The sequence below is a fragment of the Balaenoptera physalus genome (genome assembly GCF_965194825.1).
Source record: "Balaenoptera physalus genome assembly, chromosome: 6".
NCBI lineage: Eukaryota > Metazoa > Chordata > Mammalia > Artiodactyla > Balaenopteridae > Balaenoptera > Balaenoptera physalus.
In genome coordinates this window covers 41,224,074-41,238,998 of record NC_138885.1, presented here as the reverse complement: position 1 = coordinate 41,238,998, position 14,925 = coordinate 41,224,074, and the positions used below count along the sequence as shown (strand labels likewise).

Genomic DNA, 14,925 nt, shown 5'->3' with positions numbered 1-14,925 from the left:
AATCCCACCTGTTTCATTCCCACATTTTTGTGGGGGAAGGGAGAGTCAACAGGAGGCATTTGTGGTATAGAGCAAAAGACTACAGCCCAGAATTCACATAAGGCCCTAGATAATTCCGATATAAGTGGTCCACTCAGGGTGATGATCTACCCCAACTGGACTAGATTACCCCAGCATTGTTCTTAATACTAGCAGTAAACATATTATTAAGAGCGCCCCCTTTAACTCTTGAAAGTGTTTGGGTTTGGATGATAATATGGTCACCCTACCCATAGATCGATCACACTTTGAGAAACACACAATCCTTGTCTCAGTAAAGCATAGCTCCCAAGTTTCAAATAAGCATTTCGATGTTGTAGATTAGAACTGGCTGTCAAGTTAACAATCACCTTCTATACCTTGAAATGGTTGTCTTCTTCCTGGTCCTCCCTCCCTACCTGCTGACACTTACCAGTGTCTTCTTTGCTATGTTCTTTTTAAAAATACATTTAAACCCCATTAGTTTATGTTTGGATTATTCAAATAAGCATGTACGTCAAAGACACTACTAGCATTCACACTAAAATATAGAGTTTTTCACTTAGCTGATTTACTTTCAAGTACATAAACAAATTCTCACAGGTTTACAGGCTATGTGCAAAAGACCCTGATAAATCTGCTAATCAGAACAAAATAAGAGGACATATTAAAAACAGAGGAATTTACAGTCTTCTATCCTTTCCTCCTACTTTTGACAAATTAAGTAGGTGTCTTCACAGCAAAGAGAAGCAGTCCAAAAAGTTTTTCCTCCTCATTTGGTAGAACTTGTTTCATTATAATAACTCATTTATCACAATTTTCTATTTAAGGATTCTAATTCAACAACTATTGAGTCACCGATATATAGGATCTAACACAGCTCCTTCCATAGATGCCAAGAAAAGAAAATATAGTCCATTCTCTTGAGAAGAACATAATCTAGTATAGCAAGTGGATAAACATTTCTTTAAACTGTGATGTATGTTATATTGGAGTCATATGTAAAATGCCATGGGAACACAAAAGATGGTTAAACTCATTTGATTTTTACCTTAAGAAATGCAGCATCTTTTTTCATGGACATCTAGGTAATGGAACATTTTGCCAGGGAATCCATTAACAGCCAATTCTAGTTGAAGACAGTACTGATGTTTTACAAAAATGAAATTTTTCATTGAAGCTTGATTTGACCAACAACATTTGTTGAATAAGGATCGACTATGTGCAGACTATTTTCCTTGGCACTGAAGGTGAAATAATCATTATATAAGTCATACTCTTTGTCTTCCAAATGCTTAAAGAAATATGTGTAAAGAGAAGAGCTTAGTTATTAGGACACTAAGTTTGAGACAAAGACAAATTTTCCGTTGGCTGGGAAAAAAACATGACAATCTGTAATAATGAAGGTCATATTCCAGCTTTGACTTTGTAAGTAAGATTTTGGAGATTTGTCTGCAAGAATTTTTCTGTGATAACTTTCTAATCAAAATATTCATTTAATAAAATGTTCTGACAAAGATAATGAATGCCTCATTGATCTCTTCTCTGTTCTCTTGGGTTTTATTTGTTCATTTTACACATATTGGAATATAGGTCTATGCCCTACTCAGTAATTCATTTTATTTAGGGCCCCAACAGTCTCCCCTGATGTGACCATACTTCATATCTCTGGGCCTTATGCACATATTTTTGTAATTTAACAATCCCTAATTAACTGCACATGCTTTCTAAATATTCTTCAATGTCTAGTATGCTCTGCCATTCCACATTTGATGAAGCAAGAACCTGCAGGGCAGAGAGCATAGGTTTTGTGAATTCTTCATTTATATTTCCTTACCCATATGTGGCCTTCAGTAGATACTGGACCACCTTTTTATTATATCAAACTGATCTGAGGGATTGAGAAGTCTCAAGAATCTGAAGTCAGGAATTATGGGGGAATAATAGATCTGCTCACTAATTAAACATTAGTGAAGATACTATAAAACTAGAGAAAAACATAGGCAGAACACTCTTTGCCATAAATTGTAGCAATATTTTTTGGGATCTGTCTCCTAAAGTAAAGGAAATAAAAGAAAAATAAATGGGTCCTTGTTAAAGTTAAAATTACTGGCCAATATCACAGGTGAACATAGACGCAAATATCCTCAACAAAATACTAGCAAACCAACTCCAACAATACATTAAAAGGATCATACACCATGATCAAGTGGGATTTATCCCAGGGATGCAAGGATTCTTCAGTATCCACAAATCAATCAGTGTGAAACACCACATTAACAAACAGAAGAATAAAAATCATATGATCATCTCAATAGATGCAGAAAAAGCTTTTGACAAAATTCAGCACTATTTTATGATAAAAGCTCTCCAGAAAGTGGGAATAGAGGAAACCTACCTCAATATAATAAAGGTCATATATGACAAACCTACAGCTAACATCATTCTCAATGGTGAAAAGCTGAAAGCATTCCCTCTAAGACCAGGAAAAAGAAAAGGATATCCATTGTCACCACTTTTATTCAACATAGTTTTGGAAGTCCTAGCCACAGTAATCAGAGAAGAAAAAGAAATAAAAGAAATCCAAATTGGAAAAGAAGAAGTAAAACTGTTACTATTTGCAGATAACATACCATACACAGAAAATCTTTAAGATGCTACCAGAAAACTACTAGTTCATCAATGAATTTTGTGAAGTTACAGGATACAAAATTAATACACAGAAATCTGTTTCATTTCTACACTAACAACAAAAGATCAGAAAGAGAAATTAAGGAAACAATCTCATCTACCACTGCATCAAAAAGCATAAAATACCTAGGAATAAACCTACCTAAGGAGACAAAAGGACTGTACCCTGACACTGATGAAAGAAATCAAAGATAACACAAACAGGTGGAAGGATACACCATGTTCTTGGATTGGAAGAATCAATATTGTTAAAATGACTACACTACCCAAGGCAATCTACAGATTCAATGCACTCCCTAACAAGTTACCAATGGCGATTTTCACAGAACTAGAATAAAAAACTTTAAAATTTATATTGAAACACAAAAGACCCTGAATAGCCAAAGCAATCCTGAGAAAGTAAATGGAGAGGGAGGAATCAGACTCTCTGACTTCAGACTATACTACAAAGCTACTGTAATCAAAAAGTATGGTACTGGCACAAAAACAGAAATACAGATCAATGGAACAGGATAGAAAGCCCAGAAATAAACTCATGCACTTATGGTCAATTAATTTATGACAAGGAGGCAAGAATATACAATGGAAAAAAGACAGTCTCTGCAATAAGTGGTGCTGGGAAAACTGGACAGCTACATGTAAAAAAATAAAAATAGAATATTCTCTAACATCATACATAAAAATAAACTAAAAATGGATCAAAGAACTAAATGTAAGACTGGACACCATAAAACTCTTAGACGAAAACATAGGAAGAACACTCTTTGACATAAATCACAGCAATATCTTTTCTGATGCATCTCCTAGAGTAATCAAAATAAAAACAAAAATAAACAAATGGGACCTAATGAAACTTAAAAACTTCTGCACAGTGAAGGAAACCATAAACAAAGCAAAAAGGCAAACAACAGAATGGGAGAAAATATCTGCAGATGAAGCAACAGACAAGGGATTAATCTCCCAAATGTACAAACAGTTCATGCAGCAGTATGTCAAAAAAACAACCTAATCAAAAAATGGGCAGAAGACCTAAATAGACACTTCTCCAAAGGAGATATCCAGATGGCCAACAGACACATGAAAAGATGATCAAAGTCACTAATTATCAGAGAAATGCAAATGAAAACTACAGTGAGGTATCTCCTCACACCAATCAGAATGGCCATCATCAAAAAGCCTACCAACAATAAATGCTGGAGAGGGTGTGAAGAAAAGGGAACCCTCCTACACTGTTGGTGGGAATGTAAATTGGTAAAACCACTATGGAGGACAGTGACAGTATGGAGGTTCCTTAAAAAACTAAAAATAGAGCTACCATATGATACAGCAATCCCACTCCTGGGCATATATCTGGAGAAAACTGTAATCCAAAAAGATAACACACACCCCAATGTTCATTGTAGCACTATTTACAATAACCAAGACATGGAAGCAACCTAAATGTCAATCAACAGAGGAATGGATAAAAAAGTTGTGGTACATATATACAATGGAATATTACTCAGCCATAAAAAAAGAATGAAATAATGCCATTTGCAGCAACATGGATGAACCAAGAGATTATCATACGAAGTGAAGTCAGTCAGAAAGAAAGATAAATATAATATCACTCATATGTGGAATCTAATTTAAAAAAATACACAAATGAACTTATTTACAAAATAGAAACAGACTTACAGATATTGAAAACAAACTTATGGTTACCAAAGGGGAAATGTGGTATGGGGGAAGGATAAATCAGGAGCTTGGGATGAATAAACACACACTACTACATGTAAGATAGATAACCAACAAGGACCTACTGTGTAGCACAGGGAACTATACTCAATATTCTGTGATAACCTATATGAGAAAAGAATCTATAAAAGAATGAATATATGTATATGTAAAACTGAGTCACTTTGCTGTACACCTGAAACTAACACAACATTGTAAATCAACTATACTCTAATAAAATTAAAATATAAAAAATAGATGATAAAAAAAATAAAAGCTTTTGCACAGCAAAGGAAACCATCAATAAAACTGAAAAGACAACATACCAAATGGGAGAAAATATTTCTAAATGATGCAACAAACAAGGTGTTGATACCCAAAATGTGTAAACAGCTCATATAACTCAATATTGAAAGAAGAAACCCAATTAAAAATAGAAATGAATAGACATTGTTTCCAAAGTGGAAATGCAGATGGCCGACAGGCACATGAAAAGATTGCTCAACATCACTAATCATCAAGGACATGCAAATGAAATCCACAGTGAGATACCAACTCACACCTGTCAGAATGACTATCATCAAAAACAACCCAAATAACAAATGTTGGCAAGTACGTGGAGAAAAGAGAACACTTGTACACTGTTGGTGGGAATGTAAATTGGTGCAGCCACTGTGGAAAACAGTATGAAAGTTTCTCAAAAAACTAAAAATAGAACTAACACATGACTCAGCAATTCCACTCCTGGGTATATATCTGAAAAAAAACAAAAACACCAATTTGAAAAGATAAATGCACCCCAGTGCTCATAGCAGCATTACTTACAATTGCCAAGATATGGAAACAACCCAAGTGTCCATCAACAGATGAATGAATAAAGGAGATGTGATCTATATATATATATGTGTGTGTGTGTATATATATATCACACACACACACAATGGAATACTACTCAGCATAAATGAAGAACGAAATTTTGCAATTTGCAGCAACATGGATGGATTTGGAGGGCATTATGCTAAGTGAAATAATTCAGAAAGAGAAGGACAAATACTGTATCGTATCATTTATATGTGGATTCTAAAAAATACAACAAACTGGTGAATATAACAAAAAAAGCAGATGCACAGATATAAGAAAAAACTAGTGATTACTAGTGGCAGGGGCAAGTGGGGAGTGGGAGATACAAACTCTTGGGTATAAGATAGGCTCAAGAATGTACTGTATAACACAGGGAATATAGCCAATATTTTTTAATAACTGTAAATGGAAAGTAATCTTTAAAATTGTATAAAAATAAAAAATTTAAAAATATATTTTGTGTTACAGTATGCAAGTGCTACATTCTGAATGTTTATGTTCCCCCAAAATTTGTATGTTGAAATCCTAATGCACAATGTGATGATATTAGTCAATGGGAAGCTTTGGGGGTGATTAGGTCATGAGATTGATGTCCTTATAAAGGAGACCATAGAGAGCTCCCCTGCCCACTTCCACCCTGTGAGGATTCAATGAGAAGTCTACAAACCGGAAAACGGCCCTCACCCAACCATGCTGGCACCCTGACCTCAGATTTCTATCCTCCAGAACCATGAGAAATAAGTTTCTGTTCTTTATAAGCTACCCAGTCTATGATACTTTGTTATAGCAGCCTGAATGAACTAAGACAGACTGGTACCTTGGAGCACACGGGAGCTATAAAGATGAAGAAGATACTAGTAAACCAAGCAATTATAGTTCATGCTTAGGAATCACATTTCAAGTGATGTTGGGTCAAAAATTGAAAAAAGTTTCTCTTCAGCATCAAACATTCTCTCATTTGTTTCTTTCTCTCTGAGGCAGATAAATAAAAGCTAAAATGAAGAAAATACTTTGATATTGTATGATTGAAAAACATGTGTCTTACGGAGACAGGAACATTGCCATTGTCTATTACAGAACTTAGGTTCTCACGGCGACTATGCAGAATTATTTTCTTCCATATACCCTCACAGTATAATAAGATCCCATAATATTTAAAACTGGCAAGTCAAATTTGCTTAGGAAATTTCAAAATTACAAACTTTTTGATCAGACGTTTTTCTCTTCGTATCAACTACATACATTTATTGAGCTTCATTTTTTGTTAGTATCAAAAGCTATTGATTCGCAAGATAAATATTGAGCTGACCTTGCTTTCACCTCAGTTTATATTTACTTCTTAAGTCAATGAATCTAGAAACTGATCTGACAGCAGTCAATATTAGTTTAAAATTCTTAAAATAGCAGTTTGCTGTAAGGTAATAATTCAGTATTTTATAGATTCTGCCTCAAAGAAATAAAAAGGCAATGTAAGTTACCAATTTGTTAGATAAAACTATTTCTGTGTCATCTGGTTTCAAACATGAGGATCTCACTCATGCCAAAGAACATCTTTAATGTATCTTCTAATCTCTGACCCAAAGCATTTCAAATACTTTATCCCACTTGCTCGTGGCAATTGAACACCAGTGTCTTGCTTTGCTTCTAATTATAATTAAGCTATATAATTATTCTCTAAATGACTGATGCTTTCTGTTGGGTCCAGTTCCCTCTGGACTGAATTTTACCTAGAGGTATAATAAGTATAGTCAACAGCCATAATGGACTTTGGAAGTTAAAGGTAATAATATATTTGTTACCTCATTAATCAGCTTGTTTTTATCTTTTCAAAGTCTAGGAGATATAAAGCCACAGGTCAAGATTTGCATATATTTATACTATAGAGAAAGGAGGTAAGCTTAGGGGCCTGGTCATAACCAAAGCAATATATTCTACAATTTATTACTTTTGTTAAGGCCATAGCACTCATCTTTTACTTACACTATGCCCCAGCGCTTTGGGGGATGGATGACATACTCATACTACAGAATTCCAAAATGAAATCACCTAAAAGGTATTTTTTAAAAAAAACTTAAACCTTAATTTTCCACCTAAGTAACAAATAAGGAAATTTTGTTTTGGAAATAACCTATACCCAATTATGTTCTAAAGAAACAGGTTGTAATATAAAAATATAATCAGACAACCATTTAGGAATTGAGTCTAAATAGCATGGAGATAGATGATGAGGTCAAAACAAAAAACATGTTATATAGTTTTCATTTCATCAGTTAAATGCATCCTACTGTAGGACATTTCAAAGTGTAATATGGGATAGAAGTTATTCATAATCTTTCAAAAGTTTAGTGCATTCTTAGTGAATGACCATCTAACTAGAGCACAATCATGCTAATTGGCCAAACCATGCAAGGAAGATAACAATTGCTTCAGGAAATACTGACACCCACTTGAAATCACATTAGAAAACCTTATGAGTGCAAAGTTAATAATCCTTCCAATACATTTTAAAGATTTTTGAGGACAGCTATGTCTTGTTTATATTCACATCATTACATGCTTAGCACGTATGTGGCTCTCAAATTCGTATGCTTACCATAACAAACTTATGCAGATGATTTTTATTCTACATTAATTAACCATCTTCGTGGTTCTTTAGTCAAGTGCTAAATCTAGATTTAGAAGGGACTAGTAAATACAGCGTCTAACTCTATCATGAAGAAAACCCTGTTGGTAAATATTAGAATGGTAAGGTTAGTATTATTCTTTCATTTATTAACTTTTAATCCTACTGTTCTTACAAGCTGCTATTTCTTTTTATCCTGAACTACTTCTTATAACCTATTCCAGCTCCATGATTGTGTGTTTATACTGAATTTAGCATTAGATGAAATATTCATTATGATACCTAATTGAAAAGATCATGTAGATGAGGTATTTTGAAATGATCAAAATGCAACTGGTAATAAGTATGTAACTGATAAGTTTTGATAGGATTATTTTATGCTATTTTATTTAGTTTTTATATTACTAACTCATGTCCAAAAGGATAAAAAATATTCAAGGGAAGTCTTCATCTAATTATTCAGTTCTCTCTCTCATATATCTAAGAAACTGAAAATGGTTAGAGAGAGACAGTTATTTCCAGAGAATTAGCATTTGAAATTCAACAAAATGAATTCTCTTTTTACCTAGAATTCTTTATATTTTTTGTACTTAGTTTTGGTTAACAGAGTGCTGCTTACAGTATCTCTCATTTGTGTAAGTGAAAAACAACTATGTTTTTATTACTTAAAATATTACAAAAAGGGACAATATGCTAAAAATATGCAGTGAACAAATATCATCTGTACAGACTGGAAGAGAACCTTCATAAATTAACCTTATTAGTGCATTACTGTAAGCGAATGCCAAAAACGCTCCTAATTTGCATTAAGATAGATTTTTCAGGTTGGCTGCATGATTTAATTAAAGAAAAGATTAAGAATCATTAAACAAGCTGCTCTACCTTGCAATAACAGAATTCATATCTGATTCAGGTTAACGAAAACACAGATGGTGATTCAGTAACTGTTGAGTTGCTGTAACAGAATGAAAATGATCCCATTAGTTCTCTGGAAATGTGAGGGAATTTGGAAATTAGTATGCAGATACATTGTATGGTGCTAGACAGCTTGGTCTGCTCGGATCATCGCTGATTATACTTTGTTTGGGTTGGCAACACTGAACTTAATAAATGAAAAAATGTTCCAGTATACCACAGTTGGAAACTGTTCAAGGTTGAAATAGGTGTGCAGGCTTTCAAAAGGAGAGAGTTAAGTAAACAAATGTCAATCAATTCAGAGCTGGAAACTTTTTTTTTTTTCTTTAAAGAATGTGTCTGTTCTTGAGAAGCAAGTGTCATAAAAATGGAAACCCTTTACTGGATACATATGTCCGTGTGGTATTTATTATTACAAAAGTATTTTAAATGCATAGTACCAGTTTGAGGGAGATGTGCAAGCGTTTTAATAGCTTTTTTTTTTTTCTGGCAGAAATAGAAAAATTCAGTCACTATAAGGATTATTATATTTTTCACAAAAAAATCAATATAATTCTGATGGAAAATGTTATGACAGGATAAAAGAAAAGTGTAAGTATAATGGCTATTGAAAGTTTAAAGGTGTCAATAAGGACCACAAAGTAATCCTCAAGGAGCCTTCTGGGAAAGAACAGCTTAAACAAGTAGCATAGTCAATCACGGCAGCTGACAGAAAAAGCCATCGTGTTCAAGATCTCAACTGCACAAGCTGCCTCCATTTTAAACACCTGGTTCACGCCATCAGTCTGAGTGCTCAGCATCTGACCCTTTGGAATGAATCTCAGTGCCTTAGCAAAAGACCCTTCTGGACAGAGGTCCTCAAAGGCAGGCAGCAAATGACCCTGTTTGGTTAACATGTTACAATAAAGCAGATACAACAGCAGCAGAGTTAAAGTTGATTTTGGTCTTATAATTTCCTAGCAACTAACTTAAAGGCCAGAACACTGATCAGGTGGAGTGCTCAGCGGGTTACAATAAAAGTGGAGGTGAGTCATTCCGGATTAAAATGTTCCCTGTTCATTGTGTGTTACAATCTTTCCAGATATTGTACTATACCACAATTTTATCCTACATATGTAAAACATCTTAAAATTTTTTTAAAATTTGACACCACATAGTGCAGATAATACTAATCTCATGGAAAACATAAGCCCATTTTCAGTATTAGCCCAATAAGGCTTTAAGCAGATTGACTTTTCTCTGGCCACTATTAATTTCATTAAACTTTTAAAAAAGATTTATCATGTTTTTTCCCAAAACTTACTGAAAATTATAGTCTACAATGCATAATAGCTTCAACACCTGGCAACTTTTAAAAGTACATATGTTATTATAAACATGAATGTCTTAATTACAAATGACATCCCCATGGTTCCTCTATTACAAGCCCTTTTTATGGCTTTCAAACTAATTTCTAAGGAAATCATATTATTGAGAAGAAATACTACAAAATACTTTCCATGCAGTAGAGGATACAAACTCAGTATATAATTATAAAGGCCTTGGTACACCTCCATTCCTTTTAAGCACAACTTTATATCTGTTTTGTTCTCTTAAAAAAAAATCCATGCCAGTTTCCTCAAACACTGTACTATCAAGAAAGACACTTGACTTTACTAGGGAATTATACCAAACATATAAAAAGAAATTATACCTATCCTTCTCAAACTATTCCAAAACTTTGAAGAGGAGGGGGCACTCCCAAATTCATTCTATGAGGCCAACATTACCCAGATACCAAAACAAGACAAAGACATTACAAAAAAGAAATTATGGGCCAAAATCTTTGATAAATATTGATGCAAAAATCCTCAAAAAAAAAAAAAACCAAACCAAATCCAACAATGCATAAAAAGAATCATACAGCAAGATCAAGCTGGATTTATTCCAGGCTCACAAGTATGGTTCAACATATCCAGATCATTCAATGCGTACACCACATTGAGAAAAGGAAAGACAAAAACCACGATCATCTCAATAGATGCAGAAAAAGCATTTGACAAAATTCAACATCCATTCATGATAAAACTCTCATCAGAGTGGGTATAGAGGGAACATATCTCAACATAATAAAGGTCATTTACAACAAACCCACAGCCAACATAATACTCAACAGTGAAAAGCTGAAAGCTTTCCTGCTAAATTCAGGAATAAGACAAGGATGCCCACTCTCACCACTTATATTTAACGTAGTATTGGAAGTCCTAGCCACAGCAATCAGACAGAAAAAGAAATAAAATGTATTCAAATTGGAAAGAGGTAAAACTCTCACTATTTGCAGATGACATGATGCTTTATATAGAGAACCCAAAAGTCTCCACCCCAAAATCTATTATAACTAATAAATAAATTCAGCAATGTTGCAGGATATAAGATTAAATATACAGAAATATTTTAATTTTTAGTGTAAAGAAATGCAACATATCAGAAAGAGAAAGTAAAACCACAATCCCATTTAAAATTGCATCAAAAAATACCTAGGAATAAAGTATGCAGTGAAAACTATAGAACATTGATAAAAGAAATGAAGATGATTCAAAGAAATGAAAAGACAGCCCATACTCTTGAATTGGAAGAATCACTATTATTAAAATGCCCCATACTACCCAAAGCAATCTACAGATTTAATGCAATTCCTATCAAAATACCCAGGACATTTTTCATGGAACTAGAACAAATAATCCTAAAATTTATATGGAACCACAAAAAACCCCAAATTGCCAAAGCAATTCTGAGAAAAAAAGAAAAAAGCTGGAGGTAAACCCTCCCAGACTTCAGCCTATATTACAAAGCTACAGTAATCAAAACAGCATGGTATTGGCATAAATAGAGACACATAGATTAATGGAACAGAATAGAAAGCCAAGAATTAAACCCACACATCTACGATCAATTAATCTATGACAAAGGAGGCACGAATATACAATGGAGAAAAGACAGTCTCTTCAACAAGTGGTGCTGGGAAAGCTGGATAGCTACATGTAAAACAATGAAATTAGAACATTTCCTCACACCATATACAAAATAAACTCAATGGTTTAAAGACCTAAATGTAAGACATGACACCATAAAACTCCTAGAAGAGAACACTGGTGAAATGCTCTTTGATATAAATCATAGCAATATTTTCTTAGATCTTTTTCCTAAGGCAAAAAAATAAAAGCAAAAATAGACAAATGGGATCTTATCAAACTTAAAAGCTTTTGCACTGCAAAGGAAACCATCGATGAAAGGAAAAGATAAGCTAAGGAATGGGAGAAAATATTTGCAAATAATGGGACCAACAAAGGGTTAATATCCAAAATTTACAAATAGCTTATACAACTCAATATCAAAATAACAAACAATCCAATCAAAAAATGGGCAGAAGATTTGAATAGATATTTTTCCAAAGAAGACATACAGATGGCTAACAGACACATGAAAAGATGTTCAACATTGCTAATTAGAGAAGTGCAAATCAAAATCACAATGAGATATCTCTTCATACCTGTCAGAATGGCAATCATCAAAAAGTCTACAAATAACAAATGCTGGAGAGGATGTGAAGAAAAGTGAACAATTCTATACTGTTGGTAGGAATGTAAATTGGTGTAGTCACTATGGAAAACAATATGGAGGTTCCTTAAAAAACTAAGAATAGAACTACCATTTATCCAGCAATTTCAATCCTGGGTATAGAATCCCAAAAAAACAAAAACGCTATTTCAAATAGATACATGCACCTCAACGTTCATAGCAGCACTACTTACAAAACAAGTAAGACACGGAAGCAACCCAAGTTCTCATCAACAGATGACTGGCATAAGAAGATGTGATATATATGTGTACAATGGAATACTACTTAGCCGTAAAAGAGAATGAAATATTGCCATTTGCAGCAATGTGGATGGACCTAGAGAAGATTATGCTTAGTGAAATAAGTCGGAGACAAATATTGTGATATCACTCATAAGTGGAATCAAAAAATAATACAAATGAATGTATATACAAAATAAAAACAGACTCACAGACATAGAAAACAAACATGGTTACCAAAGGGGAGAGGGCGGGGGGAGGGACAAATTACGGGTATGGGAATAACAGATACAAACTACTATACATAAAATAGATAAGCAACAAGTATTTACTGTATAGCACAGGGAATTATACTCAGGGTCTTATAATAATCTATAATAGAATATAATCTGTAAAAATTATCTATGCTGCACACTGAAACGGACAATACTGTAAATCAACTATATTTAAATTAAGAAAAAAGGAAAAAAAGATGCTGGGTATACGAATTGCATGTAACATATGCTTCTCTTTGAAGTTGAAATGTTTAAGAAAGACACTTGATCAAGGTATTTACCACTAAGAGTATAGCACTGTCCCTGTTACAGATCGAACGGATGCCACCTTCACACTGAATGCACAATGATTGTTAGCTACATTTAAACATGATTATCTGAAGATTTTCAGGCACTTCCCTCCCCCAATGTTCAATAATGATTTTAACTAGATTTTTCTTGTACGGCATCAGTTTTATTCATTATCTCCATGTCTAAATATTCTCTGGAAAAGTTTGAAGCCAAGTGAACAGAGGTTTTGGAAAGAGTTATGATACATGGCAATTTTTTAATGCTATTTAAAATTACTTAACCCATTTCCTTTAAAACAAGAGACTATTCTGTGGCAATTGGTAATTACTTTTTTATTGTTGTGAAGCTGTTTATAGGTGTTGCAATGTTAACTCTGCAATGACTTGGAGAAAATTTGATCCATAAAAGTAAAAAAATAAAATATAAGGAATAAATAAACAGTGGTCTTCTCTATTTTATAAAAAGCTTCATGATAGGATTCTTTATTATAAAAAGTTAATTCCTGATTGCTATAACTTACTTTACTGAATAAAGCAAATATTTACCCACATTTTAGATAAACTTTCCTATATGACATCAAGTTGGGTAAATATATAGTATAAATCAATTTCACAATGCTATATTATGTTTCAAAGGCCATCAAAATTAAAATACACTTTAAATATAAACCAAATATGTGTAGAAGAATGAAGGTTTGGTATTACCCTTAGTTGCTCTGCACTTGTTATCTTTCCTTAAGTCAATATTTAAAAATTAACTATTATATTGCACATGATCCCAAGATTTAAATTATTTTTCAGTATTACCCTGTTACTACTTTTATCTCATAGATTATCAAGTTGAAATATTTAACTTACCAAAATTTTCATAGCTAAACAAGATTGGAACATGGCGCTTCTGATGCCAAATTCCGTTATCTTCCCTTAAATAGATGTTAACTTTAACTAATGCAACTATTGCAACCCTAACTATACTTCTGATTCAAAAAAGCCATTTCGTTGTAAATAATACAGGTAAGGGGCAGTTCTGTCTTCAATTTGTACTGTACCAAATTGATTTTGACTTGTTGACATGTTGTTTCGCACAGTGTTCTGTAACTTGTTTCTCACATGTGTGGTCTATTTTTCCAGCAATGTAGATTTAAGTACTGATCTCAGTCACCACTGTGCCCAGGATGGAGAATGAATGCCTCTGCCACAGTACCAAAATCCATACAAAAAGGAATCAAAGTCTACTGGAGAGAGTCTTTGTTTACTTACCCACAACCAATAAATTAAGGAGTACATTTGTTTACCATTCACTTATATGAAAAAATCGTTTCCATAGAGTGGTGGGGAAGAGTTCCTTACCCCAAATTCCTGGAGGAAAGTCAAAACTATGTTCAAAGAAAAGAGGGCCCTGAGCTATTAATTATTCAGCAACCACATTAATCTGCCTACCTGCCCTGGAGAAATTTTGTTCTAGCTCTTGTCCAGAGCAGACCCACTATTCTCCATGCTCTGCTTAAGGCTCACCTGTTCTTAATAGAAGGAATTCTGTCTACTGTAAAGGCAAAGTTAAAAATAAGTGCATGAGGGAGAGAATGTGTTCAAAGAACAAATTATACTGTCCATATTCGATAAATGGAAGCAGGGGAAGGAGGTCTATGGAGGAGAAGGAGGAACAAAGAGGGGATGGGGAGAGGGAAGGGACAGGAGG

At 33.7% G+C, this 14,925-nt stretch overlaps 1 pseudogene across 1 annotated transcript in view; it reads right to left on the bottom strand.

Moving 5' to 3' along the window:
* Positions 1–14,925, bottom strand: part of LOC309662413 (small ribosomal subunit protein mS33 pseudogene) — a 30,086-nt pseudogene extending 15,161 nt beyond the window's left edge. The window contains exon 1 of the transcript in view: positions 1–14,925. This exon is cut by the window's left edge and continues 15,161 nt beyond it. The product of the transcript in view is annotated as a small ribosomal subunit protein mS33 pseudogene (transcript).